This window comes from Anticarsia gemmatalis, chromosome 9, assembly GCF_050436995.1.
Source record: "Anticarsia gemmatalis isolate Benzon Research Colony breed Stoneville strain chromosome 9, ilAntGemm2 primary, whole genome shotgun sequence".
NCBI classification, from domain to species: domain Eukaryota; kingdom Metazoa; phylum Arthropoda; class Insecta; order Lepidoptera; family Erebidae; genus Anticarsia; species Anticarsia gemmatalis.
In genome coordinates, this window is record NC_134753.1 from 12741096 (window position 1) to 12762268 (window position 21173).

General features: G+C 34.1%; 1 protein-coding gene across 1 annotated transcript in view; it reads right to left on the reverse strand.

The window, feature by feature from the left end:
* The window catches only part of bru3 (CUGBP Elav-like family member bruno 3), a 797460-nt gene that overhangs the window by 695557 nt on the left and 80730 nt on the right, over nt 1-21173 (reverse strand). The window contains exon 2 of the transcript XR_012959608.1: nt 13161-13201. The gene's annotated coding sequence lies outside the window, so the exon portion shown is untranslated. The remainder of the gene's footprint in view (nt 1-13160; nt 13202-21173) is intronic.

A 21173-nucleotide genomic window follows, 5' to 3' on the forward strand; every position in this document is an offset into this window, starting at 1 on the left:
TTCCATTCGTAGAAACGCAGATGCAATTCCAAGTAGGCGGTACCCCCGACAGATTCCGAACGCGTCCCGAACAAATCCGATAACACGTCACACCGAAACTCGCAGACTCAATTTCAAGAACACGATTACTCCACGATAGGAACAAGAGTTGAATGTTAGAGTACCTGCTTCATGTTTTTAGTTGTTGTGTTAACTGTGTGTGATAGTTGGAAAACGAATTTTGTAGGAAGTAGAGAAGTTAGGTAGTTCTGTTGAGAAATTATACAGAAACCATTTTAAAACAGAGAAGACTACGTCTTTCTATCTGTCCGCATATTCGCTTTCATGACCTGATACTTGGCTGTATCAATAAATTTCCTTTAAAAACTGCATAGTTAGAGACACGTGGTCAAAGATTAGCATCAGCTAGTAGTCCATTGTCATAAATGAGCTTCGATTGAAATTAATTAAAAAACTAAATAAATTTTTGTACCACACGGCAAGTTGCTAAAATCGGTCTCTAAATCACAATATATTCTGATTTACTTAATCTGTTCCTATCACATTACTAACCCAAAATATGTCAAACAAGCCATAATTTGCACAGATAGCCGTCGGCCCAATCATCTTTAACATTCATTGTTTCTTCCGCAGCAGTTGGCTTACAAAAACTCCCACAAATTCGACCGAAACTATCCCCAAAACACAATACAGTCCATATTGTATAGAACAGACACATACAGTAAACATATCCTCGTGTTATAAAAATCAACTGAGCACGACTGGTTCGTAACTCGCGAGGACAGACTAAAAACGAAGCCTATTTATGTTCCCGTGCAGGTTTTAAGTCCTTTATTTATTTTGGTGGACTTTTTGAATAGGAGGGGTAACTGAAACTGGCCTTTTTTTGTCTGCATAGTACAGGATTTTGGCCAGTTTTTATAAAGTAAATATAATTTATTTGTGAAAATTTTACAAAAAAAATATACGTTCCGTTTTAGTCAAAATTACGCCCACCCAAATTTTTTTTGTTCTAGAATATTTCCAGTTTTAAAATAGTCAATATTGCAGTCAAAGTTTATTCCACTGCAGTACTATAGATGCAACATTCTACTCGTAAAAAACCAAGCAACAACAGACTATTAGAAACACCTGCGAACAGTATCTATATTACTTCAAACGCCTTCCAATAATTCGATAAAATAAACAGAAGCAAACAATACAATTTTAATGAGGCAAGCAGAACGTTTTTACAGCCGAATATCTTCAAAGCGAAAGCCATAACATGGCTTAACAGCATGTAACGGAGAGGCCCGAAACACTAAAATAAACAAAGAAATAAAAGTCCCAAAAGGATTTGCAGCAAGTACCCTCAAAATCACAATTCAGCCTTTTTGCGATTACATAATATCGGTAATATCGGCTTTTGCGAAATTCAATAATACCGATGCTCGTAAAAGGGTGGGGAAAAAACGGTATTTGGCCCACTAAACCGTTATTGTCAACCGCTGAAAATAACTGGGATGTTTTCTTGTTATTTCATTTTAAAAGGTCCGCGGTAAATGTTCGCTAAAACTGCTAGGGTAGGTGGAAATTTTTGTTATCCTACACGGATAGGTGCGTATTTTTTTGTAAATTAGAGAATGTGCTTTTTTCATTTTCACGCAATTTTGTAAATAAAATATTATTTTATTACAATTTTATACACAGTACAACTAAAATGATACAACTATGCTTTTTTCATAATTTCATAATATTGTATGCATGTTATTGTTTATTACTACTACACTTTTTGAGGGCTCGCAAAGTTTTCCCTACAGTGGCAGTAATAGGTTAAAAAATAAGGAAGTTTCAATGCCGGATGTTGTAAACTCTTATTTCTTCTCATTAATAATAGTAGGTGCATAACTTCATCACTTGCACTGCACACCTTCCAAATTGCATAAATCAGTTGAAATAAAACATTTGTATAGTAACAGTAGTTCGGCTCGCACACACCACAAATTGTCCGTATTGCTTATTTACGTGCGGGCTGCACCTGCCTTGCTATTGGGCGTTTCGTTATTGTAGCGAAGGATGTTTGTGGTTCAAAATTGAGGGGTAGAGGTGTGAGGAAAAGGATAAAAATTGATGGCAAATAATATGAAAGGTACAACTCCATACTAATATTATAAATATAACAGGGTGTCTGCTATGCTGTCACAGCTAAATGATAACAATATTCTGCAAGTTACGGCACACAAAGAATCGCTAGTTAATTATTTTATATAAGAAGAAACACTTTTACAAAGAAGGAGACGGCTAAACCATGGAACCGAATTTCATAAAATATTATGGAGATAGTTAAAGACCTGGGGGGTAATTGTGCATCTGTTGACAGCATCTCAGTAGACAACTATCAGCTGCTATGCTGTACATTGTTTTTTTTTTAGATTATAGTGATCAACACGTTATTTTAAAGCAGCAATAAATGAATAGTGACCATCAATTTGACGTACACTAGTCGTCAACAAATACGTAATACGCATACTGAGTTAAAACAGGTTACGTTTTTGGAAAAAGCTCACTGCAGCTCTTTTTTATTTTACTCAAGTTTTTATTTGGATCCACGTGGTTTATCTAGAAGAAGAAGTACATTGCAGTCAGCTATAAGTTTCAAAATAGCCTCTAAATCATCACAAATTCCTTCACATTTCATTCACATAGACAATGCAATGCTCTTTATAGTTCAATCATTCACCTGGCTGTGGCTACTATTAACATATGAATGGAGCTTGATGGAAATTGTAAGCCTTGTATTTTAGCTCCCTTGCCACCGCTGTGAAGCACATTAGGGATGGTTTCTAACCTAAATAGATATGAGAGTGCATAAGTTGTTTCACAGTTTGCAGAGATGGGTATTAAATACGTCCTTTTGATGAAATGTTTATCAATTTTGTATGCTTTTTGGTGTTTAGTTCATAGAAACGTGAAAAATGTATTTTTGTTATCGTTGCTTTAAATTCACTTTGGAACCAATTTTCTATCACCAGATTTTTATTCTGTCCCTAGTTATGTCGTAGAAACAGTTTTCTTTTGTTTGTGTGTTTTAAATACATCCAAATTGTTGGTTGTGTAAATTATTTCCTGATGATGGAAAATTGTACACTATAGTGCATCAATTTAGATTAGAGCCCTGTATTCAGGGTTCGCGGCTGTCGGCGGCATACAAATTCATAATTTAGAACAAAAGTGACCCGTAAACTTATGTAGCTGACGATGGTACGTTTGCACAGGTACTATATTTTGGAAATACATAGAAATATTAATGTAAATCTAGATTAATCGTGCAAGACTCTCTACGAAGTTGTCGTACTACATGCTTTGAGAGAAATTAAATAAAACTGCTGTATTTAACACTAAAAATAAAGTACCACAATAAAACAACACAGCACCCTTCTCCAATTCAATTCTCAACCCTAAAACAGCCATAACTTGTAAATAAAGTAAACGATACAATAAAACGCAATCAAACAAGTAAGCTAATATCGTTTCTCAAGTTCCCTCCCCACTGTAACTGCTTGTACTAACTTAATTTGATGACATCAATCAGCTTGCAATGGCACGACTGCGATGAGCAACGCTATCTGTTCTCTATTGTACATTTTTGTGTTAAATAAGTAAAAAATATATTGCTCGCGAATGTCTTGTGGAAGTTACAGTTCATGTCAAAATATTTCCTGTTTGTTTTTATGTGTGTGAAAATTTAATGCCTTTTTTTCTATATAATGCTTGCTTTATGCTATGTGTGACTTAGCGGAGGATAAGATCATAAGTTAAAGTTTTTCCTCCATTCACCTCTATCAACCATTTACTTTGTCGTTACCTCTTGAAAAACATTTTAGCGTTTTGACTCACTCACTTAGCAATTTACATTAATAGGTATCTACTCAATTCGTACCTTTTCATAAAATGCCTACACCCTAGTTCATACTCTTTGCAAAGTCATGTACGTTATACCTAATTCTTTTGGTATTTTTTATAGCATGTTAATGATAGTTTATATATTTTTGAATTTTAATCATTAATGCGTATACTTATTTCTTCATATATGGATTTTGTAACCTGAAATAAAATTATTATATTTGATTTGCATAACTACAAACACTATGAAATATAACTATGTATATAAGCCACAAGTACTATCAATCGATCTGAATCTGTGCTTACTGTATTAAACCCTAGGCCCGCGCTGGCTGAGTGAACGTAGCGATTTGTAATCTCACCATTAGTGGAATGTATCGTGCTTGGCGGCGTAGGCCTGCCAACAGATGGTACACTGGACAAGATACACGGATGTATAGGATAGACAACTGGTTTGTTGAGAATTAGTAGTATTTCAATGACTTTCGAACGACTGTCAATAATAAACTCAATATTGACTACTAGGTTCATAAAGTTTCTAAAATAATAGAGAAAAAAACCTTCATAAAGTAGTAATTATTGTGTAGTGGTGGTCGTATCATAGAAGCAGATAAAAGGAGGAAATTACGGAATTTTTTAAGGCACAAGATTTTTTGAGTCAGCAGGTAAATATGAATATCTTTTTTATCTTTCTTACACTTAGACCATCTATTCTAAAGTATACAACGATATACTTAGATTGACTTCTACCCACAGCAATATACCTGCAACTGCTATAGTGCTATTATATTATCGATTGTCATCATGAAAATACTACCAGTCTTTTTTCAAACGAAATTTATGCAAAACCTATACTAAGTCTCACAATTTACTGGTAGCAATTAAACAAATCACCAAATCTTTGGACATTGGAATCACGTACGAAACTTTGTTGTAACTTCAGTCACGCCTCAGGCTTCAATCAATCAAAACTTGAAGTCTCCGCTTACATCCTATTAGTACACGTAGAACGTTATACGAACACATAATAGCCCTTGTTGCTAGCAATTGGAGTATATTAGCTACTGCAAGAGAATCTGGATGCAGTAGACGTGGGTTGTTGGTTTCAAAATGTTCAGTGCTGTTGTCTACCTTGAAGCTGCTTTGATTAAGAATGTTCCAGAAATTTTATGAAAATCAAATAAGTAACAATTTTACTAAATGTGTTGTTGCGTTAACATGAGTTTAGAGGAATCTTTTTGTACTGTTCTAATGCCTATGTGAATGTGACAATATTGAGCAAATGTTTCTGAATTTTTCTTTCCGAATTGCCCTATGAAGATCACGCCAGTTTTTCAAAACTGTGTAAAATGTTCGTCGGGATGGATTATTTTGTGTCAAAATTGATATACCTTGGTAATATGAACCTACCTGTTTTCGTCCCATTAAAAAAAACAATTATAGTTAAGCAGAACATTGACGACAGTGATAAATAAATAAATAAATAAATATTATGGGACAACTCACACACGGTCATTTGATTCCAAACTAAGCAGAGCTTGTACTATGTTAACCAAATAACTGATAAACATACTTATATACTTCTAAATACATACTTATATAGATACATTAACATCCAGGCTCAGAACAAATACTCGTGCTCATCACACAAAGATTTGTCCCGGGTGGGATTCGAACCCACCACACGCGGCGCTATGGTTGTTGCGGCGATATGGATTCTAATGTACACTGTCAAACATTCTGTAGAAATCGCTTTCAAATGTATCGCTAATTCTTTATAGGACGCTCCTATTGGTCTTTTTGGTAAGTCCACCGAACATCCCGGCAACATGTCGCATAACAAGGCACAAGGAATAAAGAAGGGAGGGGGGACACAGGCGGGACAATTAGGATCGCAATTAGAGGGCAGTATGTTGGAGATTACGACCGCACACTCCACAGAGATTCGCATTCCAGTGTCGGGAATAACAAAGCTTGCCAAGTAACTATTAAGACGTTCTGAACTCCGGGCCTCGGTTTATGGCCCCTCAAATTGCACTTGTATTTTTGTGTTAAAATTGTTATTGTTATCTAGGATTTGTTGCGCTTTTTTTCCGCTGAATTTTGGTACAGTTTGCATCTGCTCTTCAAAACGTGCTGGGTTTTATGTGGGAGTGAAACATGATGATTAATAGCTTCTAACTTCTATGCTACTCTGATGTTTAGTCAATTTTCTTAATGTTTTTATTTCTAATGGGTCACAAAATCATAAAATTAATGTTTTCCTTTACAGTTCAACAGAACTTGACGGAAAATCTAATGATCAAAACGTTTCTAAAAGTGTAATTACTTCATCAACTATTTTCAAAATATCTGTAGTACAAACGGACACCCCTTTTTTTATCTCATAAGTAACATACAACACCACTGGCCATTATGGTATCATACTCGTATTCAAAGATTCTTGTACAATACATACTACAGCGTAACCTTTTTACGTATTTTTCTTCAGCACGTGATTTGTGAGTCCTTTTCAATATTCTACTACCAAAAACCCACCAATTGAATAGTACTAAGCACCAAAAAACAAAATCTCTGCCGTCCGTTCCCAGCGGTTAGACGAACGAGTGATTTTAATATAGGAAAGTAGATGCATCCGTCCATACGCCAGAAATGTAGGGAGTTGCAATATTTTTAAATTTGTTTCAGTTGAGACTGACTTAGCATGAATATGCGAATTGAATTGTCGTGCGAGTATGCAAATCACTGGATTTGTATTTCGTTTAGAATATGTTGTTTTAAATTAGGTTTCTTTGTATTTAAATATAGAGAAGTTATGTTGTAGCTTTGATATTTCTTTTAACATTGTTGGTACAAATATGTTTATATTCTTTAGCAAATGAATGAAAGGATCTTTCAAGATCTGATTTATCTTTGTCACATTTGGATGCATATAAATTAAAGCCTGCTTGCTTAGCTTCAATGAAACCATATAGGTATATTAACACTATAACAGTAAATTATTTTTTTCTTGAATGTGTCTATTTCTGTATCCCACTGCTGAGCAAAGGCCTAAACACTATTGCCTACTATATTACTACTTACAACAAAAATCATGGCCTGAAACATTGAATAAAGATACCTTAAATATGTAAAAGAAAATACCAGCCTCTGAAAGCCGCCTATTCCACAAAACGAATTTTCATATAATCTTTATTTAGACGATTGTCAGAGAATTTACGGCTGAAATATTTGTTTGGTAAACACTATTCATCTTTATCTCTTAGAAGCGGCTTTCGTTAAATTATTAGAGTTCCGGAATTAAATCTACGTTTTATCTGACCTTAGGACTGGATTTCTGGAAATTATTCGCCGTTACCGATTTAATTTTGGGACGTAGGCAGTTTTTGGGTAATCCTTTGTAAGACGGTTTATTTATTAGAACTAAAACCCGAAGTAAGTTAAATTATAAAATCGATGGAATTGATAGTGTGTACCTGAAGTAATATGTGTATGGAAAAAATCCTATTCCTCTTTAAGTTATCAAAAATGTCGCTGAACAAAATGAATCAATGAAAAGCGTGATTGATATTTATTTTTATCAATTATTTGTGATTGTAAATTACGTAAATATAGTTACCGTAGTGTAGTTTATAAATCAAATGACGTTAAAGAAAAACTTATTAACTTATAGACACATTGCTCACCTTATACGTGAGAAATAACACGTAACGTTTTGTTAATAGCTGTAGTACCCTAGCATTGCCTATTATTTTCAAATATAAACGACCGTTCCTTCTCGATGGCCACCTACCGAGCGATTTGAACAGCTGTGAAGATCTTTTACTTTCCCTGCGTTCATGCCTACCAAAAACAATGTAATATTGCAATATATTACTTGATTGATTACAAGATTTGTTGTTTTTCATTTAATTTTGATAGATAGGCAAAGAAATGGAAAGAGAGAGATTGTTTTATTTTCTTTCATGTTTTACCAAGAAATACAATATATACCGCCGTTTTCTCAGCACGGTTGGTTCAAATATTTTTATCACATTTTCTTTTCAAAGTTTCGATGCAGCGTTGTTAACAAATCGTCGCGAAAACTGACATAAATTAGGCTTCAGAAAATACTAGTAAAAAGTAAATACTTACCAAAACAGACTTGTATAAACATTTAAACACATTTCTACCTGCACCCTTTATGCGAAGCTTCGTCCAGCGAATTCCGGTCGCATCTGCTTTTTATGTAGAACCGAATGTATATTTGTCATGGTAATTTGAATTTACTCGCATGCACCCCTTTGAAATGCAAGGTTTTAAACATGCTACGGTTTTTTTTTCACGGACTACGAAACAAATGGAAATGAGGGCTGATTTCGGTGAAAATATTTTAAGTCCGTTGGTAATTATCATTTTGTCCAAGTGAATTTAAAAGGTCGGGGAATTACATTATTGCTGATTTTATGACTTGTCATTTGCAGTCAATTTATCAGATACAACAATTCTATCATACTTACATAAATAATATAATTAAGCCTGTTTTACCCGAAGGTTTAGACAGAAGTGTATGAAATACATCTACGTTTCACCGTTAACAATGTTAGTCGCATATAATAGGGAGCGAGCTTATTGCTATTTGCCGGGCACATTACCAAACTATGGGACACTATTGAGAAATATTCTTATATTATAAATAAGAAATTACTTATAGCAGTTCGCCCAACCCGAATATAGAACTGGAGACCTCATGATCAACAATCGTATACGAGTTATTCGCGAACATACATTTTAAGCACTAATTAGAAGTTCAAAATAATTATTCCGATATCATTTTCTTACACTCCAAAGAAGCTATAACAATGAATCAAAAGTAAAATATTCCACACGTTTCTCCCTCATTTTCATAATTAAAATACAGCGCAACTTTTCATAATATTCTCCAAGATACACGTGAGAAGCCCTCATCATTTACGATACGAAGAATGCACTATTAAATCTTAATAACGCGTTCTAATTGCTACGTAATGGCTCTTGCCAGTATTACAACACATTACGTCAGCACTTCCAGGACTTTGTGTGTAAAATATCGATGGTAAACATGCAAGAACGAAAAAACTACGAAATATATAGGTAATTTCTTTTGTAAGGTTAGTCAAAGTTATTGTTGGTGTACACGATCTAATTAGCTGTCTAATGATTTCATGCAGTTTGCAGTTAAGTTGACGGTATATGACTGACTTGACTGCAGGTTTGGCAGTGGTTAAAATGGTCACCTAGTTTTACTAATCAAGGTGTAATTCAAATTCTATCAATGCAAATTAACTTATTCTTTGAATAAGATTTAGGACGCCAATGTCTCTAATCTGCTATTTATAATTTTGACGACTTGTATAGTTTTCAAACTAAAAATAAGTAAAGGACAACACGAAAAGTGTTGAAAACTACAAAGAAAAAAAATCCAAACGGTGAAATTAAACTTTTGTCGAGACAACGCCACCTGGCGGCGCGCACGTTAAAATTTAATCATCGCCGTGGTCATTCGCGCGCCGTCCGTCGCCCCGACCGCGCGTCTGAATTCCATTGCTTTTTTGAATACATGTAGGTCGTGGGACACGCGTCGAGAAAAATCTGCTACATTTAAAAGTGGTTTATACGAATTCTTTTTGGGAAATACTTTTATACGTTTTGCGTGAAGACTCACACTTTAAACGTGGTAGACTGAATATCTCTCACTGAGAATGAGGTTTTACGATGACATGACTCTTATTATTTCGTCTCGTTAAATTGCCATATACCTGGATGTAAATCGGAAATATTTTGTATGTTAAATAATTTTCAAATCCACTAGTGTCTGACTGCTGAGCCTTGTCCCGAAGAAGGGGCGGGTTAGGCCACACTGACCATTTTCGGTTGCATTCTTTCAAGAATTGTGTTAATGAACTCTGAGGCATGCAAGGTTGAATCGGGTTGTTTTCCCAGTTGTAGCCCATTTATTACCCAGCCATCATTATTTAGAGTATAAATCAAGTATCTACAACACAGCCACAAATAAAAACTTCTCAAATAACCAATAAACCACAAACCAACAAACAGAAATACTTTATAAAACAAACCACAATAACTGGTATTAAAGCTATCATTTTAAAGTTTCGATTAAAACGAGTAACGCTGCCACTAAATCCATGGCGATAATACACGAACTATCTAAGGAACAAAACTCATAAATTTTTGCAGCCAATGCCGTAGTTTTGTTACTAGTGTCAATTGTTTTGTTATATGCTAGGGCTACCTGGGCAATATGATTCATTATGTAGATATTTTATTCTTAAACATTACGTACATATTTTCAGGACAAACCATACTTTTCTCGAATTTAGTTATAAGCTGGACTAAACAAAAATAAAAAAACAAGCGAACCTTATGTTGTAGATAAAATCAGGTTCTTACTTCATATTGTAATAGATTTTTAATCTCAAACTTCATATACATAATTGCTTCCAAACAATGATGACTAACTTCAACATTAAAGCTAATCATCATATTTTATCTGTATAATTAATACACCATTTTAATAGGTCTTCTTACAATTTTACATTAAAATTTTTTTTGATGCCTGAAAACAGTCAGTTTAGAATTGCAATATTTAATCAATTTTCCTAATAAATAGATAAAATTTTCAACCCTGTACAATCTGTACATCGATTATTACCGAGTTAAGCGACAGAAAGTTTCCCGATACTCTCACGTTGTTGCCGTAGCTGCAGTTGCACACATTTATGTAAACGTCTTCTTATATTGCTGTACGATTAACTTGCTTATTATTAATCTTGTAATTATTGACATGAACTTTATTGCTATAGTCAATATGGTCATTCATCATCATAGTCTAATTAAGAAATAGTGGTACTGGGCTCATATATTGTTGTTTAAAGTTTTCGAGACACAAGACAGTTCAAGACTACATTATAGTGCAAAATTGTTTAAAATTTTGGTGTTCTTTTATCTTACAATAATACAAACGAACCACTTTAAATATAAATGATTGTAGTTTCCACAATGGTCTGTCTCAGTTAGACTCAATTTCGATTTATTTGATAAACAATTCTTAGAAGATTCCTCCGAAATCACTCTCCAAGCGCCACACATTTACTTATTAAACAAATACAGCAAACCCTTATCACTTAGACTTTAACTTCAACACAAATTAAATATTCAAAAAACAGATCACCAAATGAACAGATTCCCATCGCACGATCGATTAAGAGCGAAGCGCAGCACTTAATCTGTGAGTACGTACTCAAGTTGAGTACGTCAACAGACCGCAACCTGTAGTGCCGAGCGATTTGCCGTGTACCCTACTATTGTATAGCACGTTGTACATTGATCGCTGTAAAGACGTTTCGATTAGTTAGGCTGATTGCTACTGAGTGATGGGTATTAAAACTTGCAGAAACACTACTACAATGTGTATCCAAGGAGTGTTGTGAAACTGAAATACTTTCAATAGAACTGCGGGTTGTAATTTCCGTTTACTTTAGGTAAAACTTTCCAAACGCACAAATAACTACACTTTATTGTTGTAAAAGGTTTAAGCACTAGAACACATTTTAGAAATAGATTGTTATCAAAAATATTTTGTACAGTCGTCAATTCGACGTCAACTTAAGCATGTTAATTGTTAACAAAGCAAATCATCAGCTCAGGCACATTGACTCAACCTCTATACATATCAGATTCAAAACTTAAATCTTTATATTGTATTCAAGCTGTCTCAGAGCATACTTCATAAACATTTTTACTAACTAATTTATCCTCTGGGTTTTTAAAAGAAAACATAAGCAACCATCTTTTTTCCTCTCTTACCTAGACAAATATTACTACTTCATAGCCCACCGTATATTTTCATGTTCCATACATAAATAAAGGCCTCCATATAAAACTGGCAGCCTTACCTTGTGCATTTAAAACTAAAATTCGTCGTGGAGACTTTGAATGTGATGCACACGTCCCCTAGACTATAAAATTAACAATTCTTATCACTGTCGCCGCTCGTAAAGTCGTCGTATGACGATGTCGTTGTATAAACTTACTATCAGTTCTCGAATGGAAGCAGAAAACGTGGTACTTTTTTCATAACTTTTAACTGGAAAACTCGAAATGGTCACGATTGATCATACGTTTACGAGTACTAGTAGTTTCAGGAGAGCTTCCAGTATCCAATGACTTATTAATGGTAATTATAATTGAGGCAAAAAATATTATTTTTGTTTCTCATTATCTATTTGGTCCTTGCAATATTATTATCATCCTACGGCATAAATATTGCAGCGCATTTGTGATACTGTTTTCTTTTTCATTGACAAAAAAACAACCAAATATTTTTCAGCAATCGACTTTCACATTCTACATGTTTCTCATAACAAAGTTGTAGCAATCGACTTTCTCCTTCTAAAATAATACGAGAACAACAAGTACGTCCCCAAAAATCACACTATCAAACCCTAAAAAACGAGTTTACCATCGTGTGGTGAAGCATCGCTGATGTGACATAATGGTGCATTTTAGTGTTGGCCCAGCAGTAAACCTGCAGCGGTAGGGTTAATGGCCGGAGATGTGCGCCACTGGTTAAAATGTAAAGAGTACTTTTATTACGTTTGCGTCAGAAATTCTGACAGATTTGGGCAAGGAAAATCTTATACGTGGACTTAAGGTTTTCGTATAAATAAAAAGGCCAAACATAACTTTTAAACTCTCGCGTCAACTGATACAGCCTGCGACCACGGCAAGTGCAACCTGCGCCGAAACGTAAGGCATTTTAAGGTAAAATGCGTGTTCGCGTTAATTCCCGTATTCTATTAAACAAAAAGACCAAATTTATTACTATTACAAGTTTCTACTCACTTACCTAACTACCTATCACCAAGCACCTATCAAACATTTTCTGCGAAACTAAAACGTAGAATTTGAAAAACGCAAACCTTCGCTCATTCGACTAATGAGTTGCCAGACTTTTTGGACCTCCGGCAACTACCGCTGAATATTTCACAAAGTAACCGCAACTTGCAAGTTTTTTCACTTTCTTTTTGTTCACAGCTTGTGAACGACACCTTTGAAAGTGTATATTTTATAGTTTTTCTCAAAAGGATAGTGTTAGACAGTGTATTGATGGAGCTAAGATACTTCTACTACGATGTCTTGGACCGTTTTAACGCTGTTTTCAGCTTTACGAGAAAAATAATGTTAACTTTGACTTTGACGTATTCTATGAACTATAGTTAATTATGTATTAAACTTACCTTAATTCGTCTTCCATCATTTTCGATGATTTGCTTTACACCTGAAAATAAAATACAGAAATTAGCAAAATTATACGATCTAGAAAATATCAAATATGAACAACCATGTGAGCCTAAAAGATCAAAATAATTTGGCAAAAATCACACGAAATGCGATTACGAGTAAATATTTCGTACATACTATACATTGGTAAAATTGATATATAATCCGGTAGGCACGTTTTTAGTGATGTACCTGAATCCATGAAAATACTCTCATATTACAAGCCACAAAAATGCAAACTCAAAATGCGTGTTCTAAAATTTCTAACAAAAAAAATATGCATCGCGTTGGCAAGGGAATAAATTTGGCTGTATTCAATCCTCCCCAATAATAGTTTTGGAAACACCGGCAGATTTGACCAACTTTGTGCCGTGGCGGGCAGCAAATCCGACCGGCAACGAGCATACAACGATAGATACGGTATTGTTCCTGTTATTGCATATTTGTACTTTTATTGGATACCGGATTTATTTGCTTAGAATTTCGGGGAGAACGTGTGAAATGTGGGTTCTAGTTTCGGTGAAATAGGTCGTTTTGTACGGAAATGTTTATATGAATTGACTCTGTCTCTCTAGCTTTGTGCTTTGCGGTCTTGAATATCGTCCCTAAGCCGCACGTCTACTTCTTCTTGTTAATTTATTTTCACCTGTTAGCTCACCAACACTAAAACCACACACTCTGATCATGAAAAACAATAAAACATTATAATACGGTTCTTCTGCGAAAGCATTTTTAAGAAAAACTGAATACAAGTCCACATTAAAACTACGTTAATTAGAAATGTGCCAAATAGCAGTAATACAAAAAAAAATTAAATCGCATGTTACGTACAGTTTTATAAAATAGAAGCATTTTATACATACATCACGCAATTATACTTAACTATATTCCTTCTAAAATACCCATTTATAGAGGTAACAATTGTATCAAAAATATGATATCTAATTGTCAATCCAGACAATTCTAAACTCAAACAAAATTTCTGTTAAATACAAACTCTTAATCTTACAAAATACAACCCAAAAGCCCAAAATATTCGCAACAAAATAAACGAATAGTCTCAAAAACATTCCTTTCGACAGTAGTTCATATCTCCATGTGTGGAGACAAATCTGCATCGAGCTTCCGTCGACTTTAATTACTTTTTATTGGAGCTGCACTGACACTGTATCGGATTAGAACTTTTGTGCGGCTTTCTGTGTGTGATTGGATTTACTTTCAGAAAACAAGCGAGGAAAAAGATTTGTTTGCTGCAGTAATGTTTGTGTTTGTTATGTTATCTTTAGTAAGGAATAGGCTATTGTAGTTTAGTTACTGGCCAAAGAATATTAATAATGGTGAAAATTATTAAGAATGAGCGTAAAGTACTGACCTATTTCATTGTCTTGTCCTTCTACGTGGGTCAGAATAACATGTTATTTCTCAAAAATATGCTACCTGCCTAAACTTCCTTTGGAATAGAGTAGATAAGAATGGGCTATTTTATTTTACTTACTAGTCAAATTATTATTGGTAACAGGATTAATACTAATACGAATGAATGTTCTGAAATAAGTAGGCAGAGTAATATAAGATATATCTGCGTTTCACTATTACAATCGGGTGCAAGACTTTAGGCTACTATTAAAAAAAAGCCTTTGCCCGACTTGGGAATCAAATTCCAATACCGATCGCGCCACAGAAACTGTCAGTTATAAAATAACATTGTCGATAATCAGCAATAGTATGAAGTCGTCCGAAAAACTAGAGAAAATTTGAAGCATAGCTTCAAATTTTCTCTAGTTTTTCACTCCGCAAAACAAAGCAATTATCTGATTGGTACAGTGGTCCAGATCAGATGACAGATGCGGCTGTGACTTATGAGAGTCCAGTGTCCACATTATTAAACGAGGCTTAGTGTTACGACGCCGCCGGCGGTACTAGTCTTGTGTTAGATGTACGGGGGTAAAGGATGGATAGCGTAGAACGACATGGTTGCATTGTTGTTTGAATGAATGGGGATGGTAGGACTGTGTCAGAATTGGTTCTTAGAAATATATTTACCAAAGACAATTGAAATTATTAGGCTCTAAATTTAATAACAAAGAGAATTTATTTGTTATAGATACCTAACCTAAATGCATTAAACCTAATTTAAATCCATTAAAAACTGCTATGTATGTTACATAGCAGTTTTTGAATGCATTTAAATTTCATATGAAAATGTTGGTATTTCAAAGTTTTATTTAGGAATTAAAATTAATAGTAACATGTTTAAATGTAGGAGAAATCGAATAGCTATAGTGTACAAGGTATAGTAAAATTTATTTAAAAAATGATACATTTTGAAATTGAAATAAAATATCATATTGTGTTACAAATTTCATACAAACGTGGCTATCGTGTAACATGGACGTGTAAATCTTGCTTACACGTCATATGATCAATCACTTTAGTATATAACAATTTTGTTGCCTAGTCTATCTGTCTGTGTGTCTCGCGTATAGCTCGGAAATTCGCTGACGGGCAACATGCCCCTTTGTGCAACACATCTCTACACAATCAACTTATATAGCGTGAACTGGATTAAACTCTACCATACAAATCTAGTGTTTTTGTCAAAAAGTCAGTGTTATATGAAACAAACATAGAGGATGTAGACAAAAACCGAGACCGACTTTGATTTTTCTTTTCGGAAAGTAAGCCTTTTTTTAGAAAGGAAAGTTCGAAGTCGGCCTTGTTTTTTATCGATGTTAATAACGGTAGTAAAGCCATGTCAATCGCTTATGGCTTGAAGATTTGGACGTACTACTAGTAAATTCTTGGTTAAATTTAGAAAATTATAATTTCTACAATATATGTATTCGTAATATATGTATTTATTTAAAATCGTAGTGTATTGTTTTATAAAACACCTTGCCCAAAAATCGAACGGTCATAAACGCGATTGAAAACTAACGAGTTGCGAGAGTTTAAACATACATACATAAAACCACGCCTCCGTCCCATAGGGGTAGGCAGAGACCCAGAGTTTAAATCGTTCATTTACGTTTTCAAATGGTTTTGTCGTAAGCAAGAGCAAGCAAACAGACAGATTATCAAATAAATAAGGATAGAATACATATTTTAGCTCCGCTTAGTTTGGAATCAAATGACTGCGTGTGAGTTGTCCTATGATATGCACTATTTATTATTAACATATTACGTCATCACAAATACTTCACATACTGAAACATGCAGTTGAAACACGGTATTAAATATTTTTGTTTGAGCCTTGTTTCTCATTATCAGTAGCGCCAGACACCTGGCACGGCTCCAGAGGGTTATATCACAAATTTTACTCTTAAAACTATAATTAACTATTCAATCTCACAAAACTTAGCTTAAAAAACCTTTTTGAGTATCTTTACGGATATTTTTGGTATTATCAGTAATTTTTTTTTTCAGATTTTAGATCAGAAAATAAACATAATCTCCAATCTCTACATACACAAACTGCCTACATTTTTGAGTCTAATAGGCGTGAAGTTATATATAAAAAAAAATTGAGAAGGATTTTTTACATAAATAGAGAAACCCTTCATAATATGTTGGAAAAAAATATAATTAGGTTAGTAATACACAAAATAGAAATAGTAAATCTCTATCTAGACTTCCAATTATTGCAAGTACAGTTTATCAAAATGACCAAAATGTCTTTTTACCCTTAGATTACAACAAAAATAAGATATATAGACAAACTTACAAATTAAATTGATAAACATTTTTCAAAGCTCTACATAAGCAATTCACTTAACAAAGCTATCGCAGAAGCGTATTAAGCATAACATACTACAGTAGTACAATAACCTCTACTCTACATAGAGCTCAATGCAACTTAAGCTGCAGAAATGTAGAGTCACGTGCAAGCATCACAGTAAACTCTCTACAATCGATTTCTTCACTTTTGTGTAAAATATACATAATTCATATCATAGAGCTCAACTCTATACAGTTTTGAGGTTTTCAGGCTACTGTAATGTTAGGTTTTGGTAATGCTTCTGGAATCCGTTTTTGGTATAGTATGAAATATGTACAAGTTATATTTTCTGTTTCTTAAAAGTCAAGAAAAATGTGTTGCTTCATCTCAAAATTATTGAAATATTAAAGACTCGAGGTTAGCTCTGCGCGGTCTTTAGTTACTCCGATCACGAGGACTCGGGTTCGATTCGGGAAAGTGCAATTGTTTTGTTTATAATATTGGAATTTCTCAGTAGCTTTCTAGTAGCCTGAAATTTATAACATGGTACTAACATTGATAATGGCTAAACGTGACTGTTTTCTTTGCCTACACTTACGGTACAAAAGGAGTGATATTATGGACATTTGTACCTATGTTATGAATGTTGAAACAAATTGCGAGTAGTTAATTAATTGTGATGTCAACATAAATTTAAAAACTTAGAAGATTATATAGAGAACTGATAGTATAAAACAAACAAGAATACATACAATAAAATTAAACTCGTAATTTAAGAACATTGAACATTTCCCTACCCAGTAAATTATCCATTACATACCATGGCGTAAACGACTACTACTAAAACCGTTCCTGCAGCTCACGATGAGGACTGCATTTTTTTACTTAAGAGAATAAACAAAATCTACTTGTCTCTTTCCATCCATCGCATTTTCTTTAACATAGCGTTGTGGCTATAAAACTAGCGGATAAAATTAGTTTCGCATTGGAATTTTCAAAGTGACACGTATTTTTTATAGACTAGGAAAAATGTGAAAATGCTTAAAAATGTTTTATTGGTGTGTCGTATTTAAAATTGTGTTAAGATGAAGGTAATCGAAATTTCCACTATCTCTTTGATATTGATTCCAGCAGACAGTGGGTTTGATTCACAAATGGAACAGAACTTTAACTATTGTAAAAATAATTGAAAGTCTTTAACAGTTTTTACGTCACCGAACCTTAAATCCTTTTCTAACAAAAAAATAACTATTAAGTAATTTTGTAAGTAAACCATTGAGGTTAAGCCCCAGCTATTAGATGAGCAGAAACATCTTCAAGATTTTGTATCCTTTCATCTTTAAATTTACACTACTTGCCCTCAAAGTTCCTAAGAAAGTGTAAAAGAAATATTGACTAACCTATTAATTTTAATCCACCGCCGTTTTCATAGCTTAGCTTTAAAGCGATCTTTTCTCAGACGCCAGTCACTATCTCCGCTTTTGTACAGCGGCTATTCAGTGCTGGCGGGTGAAGCGCAGAATTGGACAGGCAAACCCAATTACCGTGGAACGTACTTTTTATTTATGCACTACTCTTTTGAAAAACTCGCCCGGTGGTAATACAATGGGTTGCAGTTTGTCGTTCAATCCTCTGGAATCCAATGGGTTTTGTGAGATTTGATTTTGATCTCGCGTGAATTTTTTTCGATAAAAACCGGTGGAAAAACTATTTCTGTGTAAAGGCTTTTCACATAAACCTAATGCGTAGTCAAACGATAAAACATACGTACAAAAAGCTATGTTTTGTTGCAAGAGGATATATTAGTATCAAAGAATAACATTTTTGATTACAGACTGGTTTTGCTATATTTCTACTTCATACTACGTCTTGTGCCGTTTATTATTATATATTCGTTACTATAACGGACTTTTCTCAATTGCTGAAACGGTCTCTAAATCTTTTTATTGCGTTTTTATTGTTTACTCAAGCAGTTTTCGTTCTCATAGCATAGTCATACTTAACGCCTCAAAAAATCGGAGGTAATATAATAAATCTTTGGAAGTAAATAAGTGGTTTTGTTTGCCCCAAAAACTGTTACTAGATATTTAATTTTCAATTAATAATTTAGCTGTTGTCCAGAAAAGTAGGGAATATGCCTTAACTAACTCGTTTTATAGCGACTATTAATTGGTATTGTTGTGATAAATGAATAATTTTAATCCATGTGAGACCTAGTTAACGCATTGAATAACCCAGTGCCTCATTACCTCAGAAATGCGAGCGTTCTTTACAAAACTAAGTCCATTCGATTTGTAACTTATCTCCCATTAATAGGGCATACCTAACCCGATTGAATGCATTGAATATGAGTGAACGAGACTCGCAAGTCATTCGCGAATGAATGAAAGAAACACACGGTCACGTAGGTTGTCGAGCGAACGATGTGATTGTAAAATCATTCGTGCGTTACAGATCATACAGATTTTGGCAGCGTTCCATTTTCGAATATGATTCGTTTTTTAAATTATCTGTGAACAGAAACGTTAGTAGTCTTGTGAGAGTGTAATGTGGTAAGTAATGGGTTTTCTCATTTCTTTAAAGAACCCTAACTGCGGGAGGCAATTGGTTCAGTCGTTATTCGTTTTAGTAGCTGGTTCGTTTACGGTGCATTTTTATTAGTGCTTATAATATTATTGCTGTGAGAAAACAGTTGTTTAGTTTAATATTGATGCAAGGTTAATTTTTGTATTTGTTTTATATTACAACTAAAATAAGTAATTAAATATGTAATACGTTTTAGTGCTAGACCGTGTTAGTGTATAAAGAGATTTTGTTTCAAATTGAATTAAAATTTTGTTTATATACGAACGAGGCTCCGGCTGCCTTTTTCTTTTTTGAAGACTTTCCCTACCACATTTTATCTAAATCGTTTTTATTTTTTTGCCGACCGACAGAACGACAAAAAAACCTTACTCGCAATTAAAATATAAGTATGTATTCCCGTATAGAACTATAGACCATCGGCTAAATCGGTTTCATTAATAGCAGTCTTGAGATTTATTTATCTCTATTATCGTTTAAAAATGTATAACATAACACAACCAAAACCGCCTCACCTTCTAGTATCACAATAATACACTCCCACGTATAAACATCCGAAAACAGCAGTCAATAAAACACTCGATTTAAAACACAACATTTTACACGAACTTGTGCTTGGGAAACTTTGTTTTTGGCAGCGTACTTGCCTTCCGAAGTTGGACGTTCGAACTCACCGTGTATCACTGAACAACTTCAAGCTGAATCCAACGGGTGCTTGATCCAGCTCTTTGGCCGCCTCTCTTTTTTAATTAATACCACTTCGAACAGAGCCGAAAGAATGCTTCAAGTCATTAAAACTTTTAATAGCATTTGACTTCGGGTTGCAAGGATGGTAACAAATTTTAGTCGAAAACTTTCCGTTTTTGAAGCTAAGGAATAGTTTGGTTCTTTTTTAGTTTAGATTGTTGGATTTGAGTTGTGGGGCTTGGAAGCGTTTTTTGGAGCCTCGGAATAGGTTTGAAAGGGGCTGAAGCTGCGACATTTTCTTAGCAATTTATAACAGAAAATGACTATAAAAAATCAACAAAATAATAACAATGAGTACTACCTTTGTACAACAAATTAATCTTAAGTCGCGACAACTTCTACAAACACAAAAAATTGACAAAATATCACACAAATTATTTTATCCTTTTTGGAATCAAACCCACACGCGAACATGTAATAATTTGGTGACTACCTTAACCACTGCTCTACGAAGATTATAGTTGGAGGTTCAAGTCTCAAATACATTTTATTTTAATGTCTCAACACAAAGATAATTTAAAACTTAGCGATGTTTTCACTGTAGTCATATAAAAATCGGCCATTTAGTCGTCCAATTATACCAGTTTCATGTACAGCAATGATTGGGTAACATCGGTCAGACAATCACCCACAATGACTGTACACAAGCGGCTAGTTCAGGCTAGAGCTTGTCCGTCTAGATTCTGATAGTAAAGCCATTGTTCTTGTTGTATCGTTCCGATATGGTTTAATAGTGGGAATTGGGTGGATTGAATCAAAGTGAATATGTTTTGGAGGTTTAGTTGTAGTTCCTGGTAAAATTCAGTATTGAGATTTTACTTGCTATGGATATTTTTATTTGAAATTCATTTAGAAACTTGTAAGCAGTGTATATATGTATGATTTATGTTGGCACTCTGATATTACGTATTATTTTTCATGT